A 12,647-nucleotide genomic window follows, 5' to 3' on the forward strand; every position below is an offset into this window, starting at 1 on the left:
AGGCAGAGGGTTCTTTGTTTTGTTTTGGTTTTTTGGTTTCTGGTACATTTTGATCCCATATGCCTAGGTCAGTGATAGCATGTATTAGGTGCTCAATACATATTTGCTGAACAGATTATGACCATCCTCGCCATCAGCACAGTCACCATTACTCAAATCTATAGACCTCTTTCAGTTGTGGAGTATAAGAATCTAAAGCAATATTACATCCCCATCTTAACCAATATCCCAGCCTCCTCCTTATCCAAGCCATTTATGGATAGGGAGTAATTTGAAATAGATTTTAATTTTCTCTCCCATTTCTGCCCCTGACTCATGTCGCTCTACTCTATTCTTCTCTAGGAGTTTCTAGCGAGCAGAAAAATGTGAGAAGAACATTAAGTTTTGGGTGCTTACACAGCAATTGATAACTCATACATTAAAGCACCGAGAGCATCAGTCAATTGTGCCTGTACTTTCTGTGCCCCAAGGCACTCTACCTTGATCTCAGATGGGGAGTTTGATCATTCACAAGACAATGTAAGTGTACATGTGAGAGATCACCAGGAAAGAGAAGTATTTTGGTATACTTAATTGGTGGACTTAGGACCTAGGAGAGCTCCTCTGGAGTCTAAGTGTGCCTTAAAGATCAGCTTGGGTGCTTGGTAAAAGTGCAGATTCCCCAGGTAGACTCTCATTTCTATACATTCTGACTTAGTATGTCTAGTATGAGACTTGGGATATGTCTTTTTGTCTAGTTTCTTAGGCTATTCTGAAACAGCTGGCACTTGAGCTCTCCTCTGTGGAGAACACTGGCTTAGAAGACAAAACTCAAAGCCAGAACCTCACCTTCCTGCTCTCAGCCACCACATGAGCACGGCTGGCCATTCTCCTGCTCTGAGTTGATATTCCTCTCCGGACAGAAATGAGTAAAGAACAAGTTCCAAATCAATATTAAAAAGAGGCAATACAGGGATGTGGAAAAGGTGCTGAGAACAGATTTGTGCATTCACCACTGGAGCGTGGACCATTCCTAGTGACACAGATTCAGTGGGAAGCAAGACACATGAAGGGTTTTCTGTTACAAAGTCCACATCCTAGTGTGGAAAACAGGTAAGTAGGCAAATACATAAAGAAATTTCATATGGTGATAAGTGCCATAAAGAAATGAAACAGGTGGTGTGATGGGGAATGACCCACTAGCACATGTACTGACTAGAGGGAAAAAGATGATGAGGATAGGGAAGGCTTCCTGAATGCCTACCAAAGGATGAAGAGGAACTAATGAAGATCTGAAGTAGATTGTTAAAATCAGAGAAGTCAGCAAGCATAGAACTTGAGGTGGAAATGATGTAGCATGTTAGGGAAACACCAGCATGACTGAAGGCTAGGGAATGAGGGGAGTGGTGATGGAAGGTGAAATTGGAGAGGAGGACAAGAATCGTAGCATATAAAGTCCTGTTAACAGTGGTGAAAGAGATTGCATTTAATTCTAAGTGAGTTGAAGCCACTGAAGAATTTTAAGTAATGGATTTCTGATTTTCAAAAGGTCACTCTGATTGCTAGGTAGGGAGTGGATTGGAGATCTATCATTTCTTGAACATTTCTAATATGCCAGACACAGTGCCAGACATTTCACATGCTTTATCTCATTTCATATGCACAACAAAATTATGGGTTAGATACTACTGTTTTCCACATTTTATAGAAGAGGGAACTGAGGCTCAGACAGTTAAGTAATTTGCCCAAGATCAAACAGCTGGTATGTGGCTATGGTGGTTCATACCAGTGGTCACCAATATTTCTGATTCTCCTCCCCTTCCTGGGTATGTAGAAATCTATATTTCCTATCTCTCCTTGCAATTGGGCAGGGTCTTGTGGCTAGTGTTGCCAGTGCATTGTGACTTCAAGTGACAAGATACTCCTGGGCTGACACATTTCAAAGCCAGCATGTGGTCTTCAATGCCTGATTCCTCTGCCACTGCAGTCATGGGGCTTGTGTTGAGATGGAGGTGCCATGAGACTAAAGTGGCTTGGATTATTGAGCCACTACATGAAGGAGCTGCCCTGCATAGTCACTCGAACCTGCACTGACTTAACGAAAAGGCTAAATAAACTTTTGTGTTAAGAAACTGATAATGTGGTACTGTTTGTTACTGCAGCATAACCTAACTTACCTGACTGAAACAGTAGTAAAGTAAGGATCAAAACCAAGTCTTTCTGAACCACAAGTCAGTATCTTTAACACTGGGCAATATTGCTTCTTCCTACTCATTATCCATGAATACCTCTTAGATAAACTTATGGCCTTAGAACTGTGAGAGAAAGAGGAACTAAAGGGGAAAAAGATCCTTATGAGGACAATTAATAGAATAATAAAAGAAGAAAGATTAGTAGAAAAGCATGCCTGTCTTTCTTTTGCTAACCACATCAATTCAAAAAAATAAAAAAGAATTTCTTAGAAAATATTTATAGTTACGGCATACAGGATTTTTGCTTGTGATCAAGTATTAATTGTGGTTGCTCCTGATTGAAAATAATTTTGCTACCCATCCCGCAGGAAGCACAAATGAAAATGCTGCCTGCTTTGGAAGAAAAACTTCAAGCTACAGCCCATCTGCCTGTAAGCAAGACAGAACCTCCATTTGGGTCACTGTTCCCCGTGTGGCCTTTCTTTGTTCCATAAAGACAATTTGTTGGTTAAAGACTGTTTATTAATCTTAACCGTCTTCTCCTTTCAGCCTTCTATCACCCATCATTCCTAAATCCCAAGGATTGACAAGCCACATCTCTGTATCTAAGTTTGGAAATAACCCAGATAATGAGATCAGTTTCCCCATATCTAAAGGCACTTTGTGTAATAAATTATAGTCTCCCAAGGTTACTAGGAAACCTGAGTTTAAAAGGATTACATTGAGAAAACAAGATGCTAAAATGACCTCATTTTCTTGACTTAAACATAATACTTTCTATTAAAAGAGGAAAAAAAAAAGGATTGACCAGGAATGTGGCACCTACAGCTCACATATTCATAATCTTATGGGATGCCTGGTCTTATCCACATTCCCAAGCATGCCTACATGGGCCCCCCAAACTGGGAACAGCTATGAAATTTGCTAATTAGCATCATGTTTACACATTTATTGTCGACTATAATTACTTGTTTATTAGAACAGAGGCTTCCCTGTTTATTACAGTCATTACGGTCTGTCAGTAAGAGATAATGTTCTTGAATTTTGCAAGTATGTGTGAATTGCACAAATCTTGCCAGCCCTAGCTAGGACTGCCTCTCAGTGAAAATGCTCAGAGAAGATAATTCTCAAGGAGGCACAGGATTTTATTTCAGCTAACAAGGAGTTATCTTGCCCAATAGAACTGCAAACATTCCACTAAGCAAGGAATTTGCAGCAAGCTCCTTCTTACTTAGGGCTAATCCATGCTTCTCTTTAGCAGTGTTGGGAGCTTGCTTAATATGTGTGTTCTCATTCTGTTCTTGCCACAGTCCTCTAATGTAGGGGTCAAGGGTCACATTTTCTAGATAAGGAAACAAAGACTTAGAGAGGTCAAGTGACTTACACTAAAGGACATGCCTAGAATCCGTACCCAGGCCTTTCTTTCTACACGCTTTGTTCATTCTACACACACACACACACACACACACACATCACTCACACTCATGTTCCCCACATAGGTGAACTGGAAGAGAAGGTTGACTAGGCTAGTTTTTCTGGGGTTCCTAACTGCAGGGGTGCATAGAAGAATTGCTGGGTAACAGGACCAGGACCAGGAGGTAGTCTGGAGATTAGAAAAGAAGTATGACAGCATGTCAAAGTTGGAGAGCTGGTGATGGGAAAAGATTGTGTTGTTTGCTGAGGAAGTTAGAAAACATGATCACAGCTGGGAATTTGTGAGAGCAAAAATTCATTCATTTGTCTGTTGTGGATGAGGGTTGGACAACCAGGACATGAATTAGGTCTCTGATTATATTTAATCCTTTTTGCTTTTTCAGATGCTTGGGGAGGGGCAGAGTTTATGGCACGTAAATGATGCCTTGCACTGAGTGGCCTCTGGCCATGTCAGCACATGGGGCTGGGGATCACTGCAGTCATAATGGGAATATCCAACTATTACTGAGAGTTGATCATGTGCTAGATACCACGTGAAGTGCTTTATGTTAATTTTCTCATTTAATCTTTATATCACTCTACAAAGTTGGTTCTCTTTCATTTGCAGATGAGAAAACAGACACAGAGACATTAAGTGGCCAAGGTCACACAACCATGAACATTCAGAGTCAGGACTCAGTGTCCCACGCTGTTTGAACCAACAGAATTCTGAGACATGCCCATATACTAAATACCCTCCATCACCCTGGCTCCAGTTTATGAAAATGCATGCTAGAATTAGAGGGGCAACCTCGTGTTTTATTACTTTTTTATACTGAGGTATTTACTCATTATACACAGTCAAGAGCACAAGTGGATAGTAAATAGGATTCCCTAATTCCAGCATGTGTGTGTGTGTGTGTGTGCGCGCGCATGTGAGCGCATGCATGTCTGTTTCCCCACCTCAACAAGCAATTCTACAAAACCAGCAGGGTGTATGAGAATACAATTCAATTCTGTCATTATCTACCCAGAGATAGCATCAGATTCCACAGGTAAAGGGCTCAGTCCTACAAGACCACCTTCAGATGCCAATTACAAGTCCAAAAGTTCAGGTAACTTTCGACCAACTAACTATAAATCAGAGGTTCCCACAACTTCCTCCTCAGGTTCAATTAATTTGCTAGAATTGTTGACAGAACTCAAGAAGACCCATTCACTCACTAGATTACTGATTTATTATAAAAGGAGACAAAAGGATACAAACCAACAGCCAGAGATGCACAGGGCAAGGCATGCGGGAAGGGACATGGAGCTTCCATGCTCTCTCCAGATGCACTACTCTCCTTGTGTCTCCACATGTTCACCAACCTGGCAGCTCTCCAAACCCTGTCCTTTTTGGGTTTTAATGGAGGCTTCATCGCATAATTTTGATTGATGAAATCATTGGCCGATGGCAACTGAGTCAACTACAAGGTCCTCTCCCCTCCCTAGAAATCAGGGGGTGGGACTAAAAGTTCCAACCCTCTAATCACCTGGTTTGTTCTCCTGGCACCAGCTCCCCCACCTTGGGTGAGATCCAAAAGTCACCTTTTCTGAAATGTTTTCAGGAACTGAGGACAAGAGACCAAATATTATCCCAATGTTCTCATTGCTCAGGAAATTCCAAGTGTTTGGAGAGCTGTGAACCAGAAAGCATGGATGGAGACCAAATCTCTATGAGAAATCCTCTTTGGTAGCATATTATCTTGTCTGAGTGACATGTGACTATTTCTCATAGATATTTGGTCTTCTGAATAACCAAATATCTACTTTTCCTGTAAATCACAATATCACAGATAGCTTAAGGGACTTTTTGGCACAATCATATACCCATATAACAATTTTCTATGTCAATAACCATGTCTAATCTGAAAAAGCAGAAATGATAAACATTGCAGAAAGGGCAGAAACAATTTTTTTTCATCTCCAGGTGACATTATTTAGAACATAGAGTTATATAGCATGCACATGGATGGTTTTACATTACATCATCTTGTTATGATTTACAGAACCCGAGCCTCCCTTATTTCAGAAGGTGTGTGAACCCAGGTGCTCAAAGTGCATGAGGTGCAAGGTGACATAAACCAAGATGTTATGGGGCTTTGTGTTTATATTAATTCCACTTCACAACATACGCACAGTGAAATTTTGTGCTGTCTATATAGGGGGAGACTTGACATATCCTGTAATTCCTCAGGAAAAAGAAGGTACATAAATTCAAGGTTTTATTATTGCTACATATGTATCTAAAAAACAATATTTCTGTCTCTCTATTTGGGTAGCCATTAAAAACAGGCTTTTTAAAAAGCCACATTGCCTCAAGTGGGCTCTCTGTTAAAACAGGCTTATGCGTATGTACATGACTACAGTTTACAGGGTGTGAGTATCACTGTTCACTATAAACTGGGGGAGTTTGGGGTATGAATACACATAACCTTTCCATTTAAGGCTATGAATGTATGTGTACATCTCAGATGCCCAGAGTTCCATGCATAGTCACATGTCACTCAGATAAGATAATATGCTACCAAAGAGGACTGCTCAGCGGATGGCTTTGTCCCCAGGAAGGACAAAAGCCCGCATGTTCTGAGACCAGATGTGGGGTGGACACATCAGTGACACATCCAGAGGACCTGGGGGATCTTCAGCTGAGACCATTTCTCCCAGCCTGACTCTGAGAAGGCAACTGCCCTCTCCAGACAATCGAGAAGCAGATTCCGCCTATCACATCCACTGCCTCATTGCAGGCGTTTTGAATATTTAATAGTTCCATTTGCTTTCCCAGAAAAAGAGTTCGGAGAAGCCCGCACAGTCATGGGTACAAGCGGTGGGCAGCAGGGCTGTAGCCGACACAGAGCAGGCTGGCTAGTCATTCCCCCCAGGAGCGTCCCCAAACTGAAAACCCCAACAGATGGCTCTGGGCTGGGGAAGTGGCAGAGAGGGGGGGCCATGCGGGTGGCTTCAGGCACCAGCCAGGAGCCTTGGAGAGGAAGACGAAGTGCTGAGCTAGTATCAGGTGACCGTGGCAGGCAGTGAGAGGGAAACCAGAGACGTGTTCTCCACTCACATGTAAGAGCCTGGCTCAAATTCAGGCTCCTGCAGTGTATTTCATAGAAAGGTAAACTACAATGAACCACATTGCTCTTCTCATCCCAGGCAAACGTTTCACAGACTGAGGCCCAGATTGTAACCCATCTCTGAAGTCATACAACTGATTAGTGACCAAGCTGTTTATGTAATCCAAGACTCTGCTTCCATTTTTTGAAATGGTTAGGTTTATGCTGTAATAACAAATCACAGTACATTTTTCATTTCTTAACACAGTAAAAGTTTATTTAGCCTTTTCATTAAGTCAGTGCAGGTTCGAGTGACTGTGCAGGGCAGCTCCCTTCATGTAGTGGCTCAGCAGTCAAGCCACTTTAGTCTCATGGCACCCCCATCTCAACACATGCCCCATGACTGCAGTGGCAGAGGGATCATGCACTGAAGACCACAAGCCAGCTCTGAAATGTGTCAGCCCAGGAGTATCTTGTCACTTGAAGCCACAATACATTGGTGACACTAGCCACAAGACCCTGCCCAGTTGCAGAGAGAGACAGGAAATACAGTTTTCCCATGTATCTAGGAAGGCAAAGAAAGTTAGAAATATTGGTGACCACCAATGTGAACCACCATAGCCACATACCAGCTGTTTGTTCTTGGGAAAATTACTTAAATGTCTGAGCCTCAGTTCCCTCTTCTATGAAATGCAGAAAACAGTATGTAACCCATACTTTTGTTGTGCAGATTAAATGACATAAAGCATATAAAGTGTTTGGTACAGTGCCTGGCATATTAGAAGTGTTTGAGAAATGGTAGCCACCATTATCAAGCATAGCGTGGTGAGCACACTTTCTACTTGGTTAGACAATAAGGTAAAGAGATTGGCAAAGATTGGGAGAAGAGAGGGAAAATAAACCTCAACCCATCATTTTAACTGTTAGGCTTCCCAAGATGGCTAGGTCCTGAAGAACAGGTGTGAGTGGCTATTCCTTAGACTCATGGAATCAAGGTGTGATCAAGGCACGTGGTAACCTGGTGTGACCATCTGGCTGGAGTGGACCTTGCATCTGCCACCTGCCTGTTACAACACATTCCTTGGGGGGTTCTGAAACACATTCAGAGACTTCCTAATGAAGATACTCTATACAAATGTAGGTATGAGTAAGGGAACAAATGTGGAAGCATTGAGTCACCTTTAGGCCTGAGGGCACAAAGGGAGGAGGTAGTGTTATGGAGCCTAAATGAACAGGGCACCATGGAAGGGGAATCACCCAACAGAAACACTAGTGGGATGTAGACACTGTCCGACCGTGACAAATCCAGGAGAAAGCAGGAGGAATAAATATCTGACTTTCTCTCTTTTCCCCCTCTTTTATCTCCTGACCTTGCCAGCCATTGACCAAAGCCAACTAGAAGCCAGAGGATGAGGAGGCCTGGATGATGCAGTCCACAGGGCTCAGCTCCAGGGCAGAGAAGTCATCTGGGGTTGTGGACACACAGCACACTTGTACCCCAGCTCTCCTTCTCTCCACACCATTCTTAGCTGTCACCTCCTCCTCTCCCTCCCCCTTCTCTGCTCCTGTTGCTTTCACTTTGCCAGGTTGACTGAGCATCTCCGTAGGTTAAAAGTGCTGCCTGGGTGGAGGTAATTAAGGCCACAGGACTTCTACCTGCCACGTGGAATGAGCAATGCACAGGAGCAGCCTGGAGTCTTCCTAGACAGTCCCACTGACCTCCCTCCGCTGTTACTACTATTTTGGGTTCAAGTACAAACACAATTCTTGCCTCTCTTGTCTGTCAGAGAGATGGCTTTTTGAGAGGGGTGGTCAGCATCTGGCTTTTTGTTTGTTTGTTTTGTTTCTGCTGCCTAGCATCTATTCACTTCATCTTGTTACCATTTACAGTTCTCTCTGGGGTATTATCCTTTCTTCCCCAGTTCTCAGATCATGTCTTCAAGTAGAGTTGGCTCATTCCCGGCTCAGAGGTGAAACATGTGACCTAGGCTTAAACCAACCATTGCATATAGTTCTCCTGTACATAGTAACTGGTTCAGGGATGGACATGTAATGCAGTCAGAACAGTAAAATGCAGTGAGATTTTGTTAGAAATGCTGGAGCAAAGACTGTTCTGGTTTTCCAGACAGAATATTGTAGAAGGTATTATGGTTGATTCTCTGCTAGCAATTCCACCCTAAGTGATTGTCTAAGTAAGGGTTTCTCAGCCTCAGCACTACTGACATTTTGGACCAGATAGGTTTTTTTTGGGGGGGGGGTGAGGTGGGGGTGGGGAGCTGTCCCTGTGCATCTAGGATGATTAACAGCACCTTCACCCACTAGATGCCAGTAGCACCCCCCACCGCATTTGTGACAACCAACAATGTCTTTGGATATTGTCAAATGGCCCCTGTGAGACAATATATTAGATCAGTGGCATTCCCTGGTTGAAACCCACTGATATAAGCTAATATGGTAATTTTACCCACTTGTCAGTGGTTCTTTGAAGAATGAGAAAACGGGCAATTCTATACCATAAAACATGAGAAGTCTTCTAGGAGATTTTGGGGGAACACTTCTGTTTTCTGAAGAAAGAGTTGGAGGAAGAGGTAGTTTGACTTATTTCCCTGAATTGTAATGTCTAGATATGACACTTGGAATTTTAGTAGCCATTATGTGACCATGAGGGCTCTTCTTCCAAGAGAAGAATTGACACTGGAAATGTAGGAGTAGAAAAAACTTGGTTCCTTAATGACATTGTTAAGGCACTTGATTAACCAATCAAGGTCTCACTACATCTTTGGATTTCTTCTTGTGTGAGGTGAAAACTTTTTTATTGATTACGCGAACTTAAGTCAGATTTTCCGTTGTCTGCAACACAAATGAACTGACATGGGCTTCAAAACAGATGTATGCAACCCTGGGAGTTTCTGGATGTTCTCTTGTGATCATAAAGGTTATCCTACCTACGACCTGGGGAGATGCAGAAAATGCAGGACTGAGAAGAAAGGAAAGAAATGTATTTTAGTGACAATGGTTCAGACATATGAGACAACACATTTTCTTTGCTTGGCTTTAGTCCGTTAGAGTTGAGTTTTCTCTCCCTTGCAATAAAAATGATCCAATTCATACAGATGGATTAAGAATAGAGACTCTAGCACCAGAAAGTCACCTCAGAGCAGACAAGAGATACAAGAACTTGGGAGCAGTCTACCCAAATTAATCTAAACCTTTTGGCTGTGTCTACATCAGAAAATAAAGTAGAATGAGACACTACCCAACCTCCCCCAGTCCACCTCTCCCAAATACAACAAAACACTTCTGCACAAAATATTAATAAAATTAAGGAAAGTATGAGCCTCAAATATGGACACATCACAACTTCAAACTCCACTGACTTATTGTAGATTTTATCTGGATGATGCATACAGATATTTGATCATCTTGAAAGATACTGGATTTATAAAAAGAAAGAGCAAAAAGGAAACTGAGACACATCCTATCTGACATTCTCATTTTTCAGGGGAGGAAACTGAGGCCCAAAGAGGGGAAATGATGTCCAAGGTCACATGTTTACTGAGTGGCAGAGCCAGGACCAGAAGCCACTCCTCTTGACAATTCCACCCCTATTCATTCTCCCTCACCTAGCTGATGTTGGGTTTCATTTTCCAAAATGTCCATGCAGAGACTGGGCACTTGGCCTGGCTTTCCTGAGGTGGTAGAGTCACTCTACCGGCATCCAAATCTTATTAGTGGTACCCATGAAAACACAGGCTTTAAAATCTTTCTAGGGCAGATGCATCAACAGCCTTGGGACAGGCAGGACCCTCACCCTCAGCTGAGACAGATGGCTAGTCTGGCGAGGCTGGTCTGGCCACCTGATCTTCTTCAGGCTGAGTTGGAGCCAGCTGGATACTGGAGGGCAGAATAACTGGAGACAGCAGTGTGGGAGAATGAGCCCTCCCAGGGGCAGTGAATCTTTTGTGCCACCAAAAGTTCGATCCAAATTTAAAGCTGACACACAGGTGGAGTGTGTGGGCCTCCGTGATTTGATGGGTTCTCTGGCTGCCTAAAAATATCTCCTATACCCACCTGCCTGGGACACCCTCCCTTCTTATCAGGGCTACAATTCCTAACATTAGAGTCGTGAAGGATTTAGATGACAAAGGATGGGGCACGTTTCCCAGCAGGTCACCATTAAAGCAGGCTTCCTGGGAGTGGAAGGGAGGCTCTTGCGTCTGCTCCTTTTAGCACAAAGAGCTGACACTGCCAGGAGCTCAGAGAAGACAAGAGTGGCCTACTTTACAATTTTCATCCAACTGAGACACCAGTCACTAAGTTCATTCATTCCCATATGACCAGGGCCTTGAAATGAGGCAGCAGGCTTTAACAAAAATAAGGCAATGAGGCCTCCAAGCAAAGCATCACTTTCTGTCTCTCCTGTGCACGCCTATTTGGGTTTTCTCCCTGTGGGGCTCTGGCTCTAAGTTGGAGAACTTCTCCGAGTGCCTGCTGCAGCCAGACATCGGGTGCTTCCAGAGCTCTGCAGGGCTCTCCAATTATTGTTGTTGGTTCCCCTTAAATTCATTCCTACTTTCTCTTGCCACCACTTCCCTTTGGCCGATTGAGGGGAAAAAAAATTGTTTTTAATCCTGGCATGCTCTTGAGAAGTAGAGGGGTGAAATGATGGAGGACAGGGAGCGGGCCGTGAGATAGATTCATGCCCCTGTTGATTGATTTTGTCCACCCTATTCCGACAGGTGTGAGCTTCCACTCTGCTCTGTTAGGGGCCAAGCCAGGGAAAGAGATTGACAGGGAGGGTCAGAAGGAACAGTTGCTGACAGGAAGGGCTTGGCAGGCAGCAGAGTGATTAATGATCTTGGGCTTAGGGAACAGACAACAGCCAGAGGAAGGGAGGGTGGTATTCACAGGGTTGGGAGTTGTGCTAAAAATTTATAGGCTCTGCTGAGAAGGGGAAGCTTTCTGAATACTTAAGAAGATGCTTGGTGCAGGGCTTATTGGTTGGAATCAGGGTGGGTACCTTGGTTTAGGTCAGGTCATTCATTCAGTCATTAACAAGGTGCGTGGTAGATAAGACTGGAGAAGCCAAATGAAGGAATGGACCAATGTCCGACCATTCTGTGATTGTCTTATCTGGGTGAGACACACCCTCGTGGGGAATGAGGGGAGGGCCTGTCTTTGAAGCAAACAGGTACTGTCATTGTTAATCATCATGGCACAAATTTAACTGGATGCTGGTCATAAGGACCTAAGGAGAAGGGACTTATATCAGGAAGAAAAAAAGTATGCATTCTCCCCTGAGTAGGTTATCTTCTCAGCTAACACCCCAAGATAAAGAACAGCCCTGGGATATTTCTGGTGTGCGTGCACGTTAGGGCCAGGGAGGGCTGCCTTGTATTAGTGGATCCCCACACATCCAAAGGATAAGCCTGGTATGGGGCAAGAGTGTTTGATAATTCTCAGTTTTCCTAATTTCATCCATTAATCCCAGACTTAGAGAAAAGTCTCCCTAAGATTTACAGCTTGGTCTTAGTGATGCTAGAGCGGCTAAGAAAGTCTTATCTATCAAGTGCTGCTGCTTGGGACACAGCAGCAGAGCAGTGAGCAGCATCCCCTCCCTTGAGGTCAGAGTGGTGGAATTAGTGGCAGTTACAGGGCAGTGGTACCCAGTAGGAATATCATAGGAGGGTGATGGCTGAGGCAGTGTCTTGGGGATAAGGCAGAGTGAATCACCCTCATGGACTTGTTCCTGGACCTGGATAAGGCAGCACTCTGGGAAACTCTCCAAAATGGTATGAGGGTCTCAGAGGGCTGAGGTCTCACTGCGGCCATTGTGATTTGAGGCACTTTCTTTTATAACATCACACGTGTCCCAAGGGGCCCAGCATTGTATTGGGCTCCAGGGATGCAGGGATGAGTTAGACATGATCCCTCCCCTCAGGACCTCCTGCTTAGGTGGCTGTAC

The sequence above is a fragment of the Vicugna pacos genome, chromosome 5 (assembly GCF_048564905.1).
Source record: "Vicugna pacos chromosome 5, VicPac4, whole genome shotgun sequence".
Classification (NCBI taxonomy): domain Eukaryota; kingdom Metazoa; phylum Chordata; class Mammalia; order Artiodactyla; family Camelidae; genus Vicugna; species Vicugna pacos.